The following is a 4,592-nucleotide window of genomic DNA, read 5'->3' as shown; positions in this document are numbered from 1 at the left end:
TTTTTGTTTTTGTTTTTTTTGTGTGTCCTGTACCATTCATTGTCAGTCTATTGCCCTAGTTTGACTGCGGCGTTAAGCTATGGAGGGAGAGCTGCAAGAGTTGAGGGAGTTGGTGGCGCAGTTAAGGGCAGACAATGAGAGGCTGCGGCAGGAACAGGCTGCGGCCGTGCCTGGCCCTAGTACCACACCTTCCACTTCTTCTGTGCCACCTATGGCCCCCCTTACTGCTAGTAATCCCATAGCAGACCGGCTGGTTTTTGTGCCAAGGGACAGAAAGTGTCCTATGTTTAGGGGGAAATCCGGTATAGGGTTGACTGAGTGGCTTGAGGAGGTTCAAGCCTGCATGAAGGCGCGTCACTTGTCTGCATCTGATCAGGCATTTTTCTTGTTTGACCATCTTGAGGGTGAGGCTCGAGAAGAGATTAAATATCGCTCTAATGTGGAAAGGGAGGACCCAGCTAAAATCATTTCAGTGTTACAGGAACTGTATGGGTGTTCCCAGTCTTATGTAGCCTTACAGGAGGCATTCTTTTCCCGACGGCAACAAGAAGGGGAGACATTGCATGAGTTCTCCCTTGCGTTAATGGGATTGATGGCGTCGGTGAAGGAACGTGCACCTCGCGGGATGACAAATGCGGATGTTTTGCTGTGTGACCAATTTGTTGAGCATGTTTTGGATGGTGCTTTGCATCGTGAGCTGAAACAGTGGAGGCAGCCTGCTGCTACTTTGCTTGACGTTCGGGGTGAGGCGATCAGGTGGGAACGCGAGGGTTTACCCGGGGGCAGGAGGGGTCGAAGTCATTCTGTCCCTTCCGCTTTTGGTCTCCAGTACGGAGTACAGAGTGGCTCTTGGGGAGCAGCCACCCCACCTCAGGCGCCGGAACTCGCAGAGATGAGAGAGATGCTGAGACTGCAGCAAGAACAGCTGCACCAACTTACTCAGAGCATTTCTGCATTGCAGAACTCTCATCTATGCCGCCCTTCATCTCGTCGTGGTCCCATTATATGCCAGCGCTGCCAGCAGCCAGGTCACTATGCAAGTGAATGTGATGGAGTGCGGGTTCCTTCTCGCGCACAGTCTTCTCTGCCTGCTCGTCAGCATTCCAACAGGCAGTCTCACCAGGCCCAGGAGTCGGAAAACTAGCACCCGCCGGACTGCAGAGCCACAGTTCGGGGGGGGGGTAGCTACTGGCTCGGAGGAAGTTCTTGGGTTGATGTCTTGTCCCCATGTGATGGTGAGCATGGGTGGGGCTCAGGTTCCTTGCTTGGTAGACACTGGCTCCATGGTGTCTACAGTCACAGAGAGCTTTTTCCTTCAGCATTTCCAGTCTTGGGGGCATGAGAAGCTCCGATCCTGTAACTGGCTGGAGCTCAGAGCCGCCAATGGGTTGGCCATCCCCTACGTTGGCTACCTGGAGCTAGATGTTGAGCTCTGTGGTACTTCATTGCCGCAGTGTGGTGTCTTGGTGGTCAAGGATCCGCCTGGAGATGTGTCTTCTCAGGTCCCTGGCATCTTGGGGATGAATCTCATTCGCAGATGTTATCGGGTGCTCTTTGGTCAACATGGGCAGGTTTTGTGCTATATTGGAGGCACCACAGTCAGTCACAAAGGCACTGCAGAAGTGCCAGCAGGCCAGCGAGCCAACCTCTCAGTGTGCAGCAGGTCAGGTCAAGGTTCGGGGTAAGAAGACGTGCCGTATCCCTGGTGGTACGATGAAAATCATCGCAGCAACATGCTCAGAGCAGTACTCAGGTATTAGTGTGTTGTTCGAGCCCTCCGAGTCTGGCCTACCTGCTGGATTGCTCGCTTCGCCTGCTTTGGTTCGGGTGGTACGAGGCACCGCGTACGTCCCGATAGTAAATGTTGGCTCCACTAGTGTTTTGTTGTACCCTCGCACCGTTGTGGGCACCTTGGACGAGGTACGGGTTGTCAGCATGCCTGCAGGTGTCATAGGGAGGCCAACTGGTGTCGCTACTATGGCTTCCCAGGCTGCGTTTGAAGTCTTGCCAGATCAGATTGGGACTGTGGACTTGTCAGCCTTGTCGGCCAAAGACCAGAGTAAGGTGCAATCCCTTCTTACACAGTACGCCTCTGTCTTTTCTTCTCACGAGGGAGACTTGGGGTGCACCCACCTGATCAGCCATGACATTCCTCTCTTAGACGATGTGCCTGTTAGGCAATGCTATAGGCGCATCCCACCATCTGAGTATGAGCTGGTTAAGGAGCATATCAACCAACTGCTTGAAGCTCAGGTCATCAGGGAGAGTAGCAGCCCTTATGGTTCCCCGATTGTGCTCGTGAAAAAGAAGGACGGCAGTCTACGCATGTGCGTGGACTACCGGCAGCTTAACAGTAAAACTAGGAAGGATGCCTTTCCCCTTCCACGCATCAAGGAATCTTTGGACGCCCTGACAGGGGCCCGCTGGTTTTCTACCCTTGACTTGGCCAGTGGGTACAACCAAGTCCCGGTCACAGAAGCCGACAGGCCCAAAACCGCCTTTTGCACTCCGTTCGGCCTCTTTGAATGGAACCGTATGCCCTTCGGGCTTTGCAACGCCCCTAGCACTTTTCAGAGGCTGATGCAGCGACGGTGACCAACAATGTCAGTCCTTGCTCCTTTACCTGGATGACATCGTGGTCTTCTCCTCCACCGTGGAACAACACCTGGAGAGGTTAGAGGTCGTGCTCGGGCGGTTGAAGGAGCAAGGCCTTAAGGCCAAGCTCAGCAAATGTGCATTTTTCCAGCGGGAGGTGCGGTACTTGGGCCATGTTGTGTCTGACCAGGGGGTCTCCACGGATCCAAGCAAGGTAGAGGTGGTTGCCAACTGGCAGCCCCCCACCACCATTTCTGAACTGTGCTCCTTTCTTGGGTTCGCCAGCTATTACCGCCGCTTTGTGGAGGGTTTTGCCAAGTTGGCAGCCCCTCTACACCAGCTGGTGGCAGAACTGGCCAATCGGAAGTCTAAAGGGGCAGAGCGAGCAGTAACAGAGAATTGGTCAGAAGAGTGTCACCATAATTTCGAAGCCTTGAAGGCCAAACTCACTACTGCTCCTGTGCTCGCCTACGCCGACTTCTCCTTACCATTCATCTTGGAGATTGATGCCAGCCATGGTGGCCTTGGGGCTGTACTCTCGCAGGAACAGAATGGGAAGGTCAGGCCCATAGCTTATGCTAGCAGAGGGTTGAGGCCCTCAGAGCGTAACATGTCAAACTACAGCTCCATGAAACTGGAGTTCTTGGCTCTCAAGTGGGCTATGTCAGAGAAGTTTCGGGAGTACTTGCTGGGTCACAAATGCATCGTCTACACCAACAATAACCCGCTCAGTCACTTGTCTTCTGCGAAGCTTGGCGCCATCGAGCAGCATTGGGCAGCCCAACTGGCAGCATTTGAATTTGAGGGGAGGGAAATGTAAGATTAACATTAACATGGGTATTGTTGCGTGTTGCTAACTTTATCCAGTATCCTAAATTAGCATATTAGCCTATTAGCCTCTCTGTTAACGTACCGTGAATCTACTAATTAAGCGGGGAATAATCCGGTAACATGCTTTAATACACCTTCTAATTGCATACATATACGATTATAATATAAATCGGATTTATTTATGTCTTACCCTTTAAAAGGTGGATCCCAATCGGCTCTACAGCATCAACTCTGTTGTGCAGCAAGTGCCTGATGGCTACTTCTGGGAACTATTGAGGGCTTCCATGATCCACCATTGTTGTAAAAAAACACAGTCCATTGGAGCAAACGGAGATGATGATTCAAAGCCCATTCTATTCTGTTTGTTACATGTTGGTACAACTGTTGCTCAGCAAAGATGGGAAATACAATCAAAATGTTTCATTCAAACTCTTTTTTTGCATCTCTGTGGTTTACTCTGCTGTTATTACTCATTTTTTTGTGCTCATGGTTTCAGTAAAATTAACTAAATGATTGAATTCTAGAGTATCTTACTCAAGTTAACCATGTGTGTTGCATGTCCATACTGACAAAAGGTTTAACAATGATGTTTGTATGAGTTATCTAAGCAGTTAAATAACCATATTTCTAGCAGGTAGCTAACTTCTATAAAAATTAGCTCTATGATAACCAGGCCTCTAGTTGAGACAGGCCTTTATTTGTGTGTTTATTTGTGTAGCCACACCAGGCTAGCAAAAGAAACTGGGTGTGTCAATGGTACCAGGCTTAAATATGAATTTTTATGGTAGTATGCAATTGTCCAGGCAGCCATCTCATGGAAATGTTCACTCTGCTGGCTCTTATTGCTGCAGGGACCAAGGAATTTTACTTAAATAAATATGATTTAAAACATGCTGAAACTGTAATCCCAACAGACCAAAGAGCAGTTTCATTTAGAGGATGGTGATGTGAAACACCAATGATGAATTCTTTAATCCCCAATATTGAGCAATAAAGCCTGTTATGTGCTTCTTGTACCATTGTTTTTTTTGTCCAGCCATTGTATTCCAGTATTACTGCCTGCATTCTTTCAGCCACTCGCCCACCATTAACCAGTAAATTATTTGTTGAAAGGCTCACATGCTGCATGAACCACTCAGATGAATAAAACAGAACAGAAATTGTAA

Source organism: Plectropomus leopardus, chromosome 4 (genome assembly GCF_008729295.1).
Source record: "Plectropomus leopardus isolate mb chromosome 4, YSFRI_Pleo_2.0, whole genome shotgun sequence".
NCBI classification, from domain to species: domain Eukaryota; kingdom Metazoa; phylum Chordata; class Actinopteri; order Perciformes; family Serranidae; genus Plectropomus; species Plectropomus leopardus.
The sequence above is the reverse complement of the archived record's forward strand: the minus strand, read 5'-3'. Positions refer to the sequence as shown.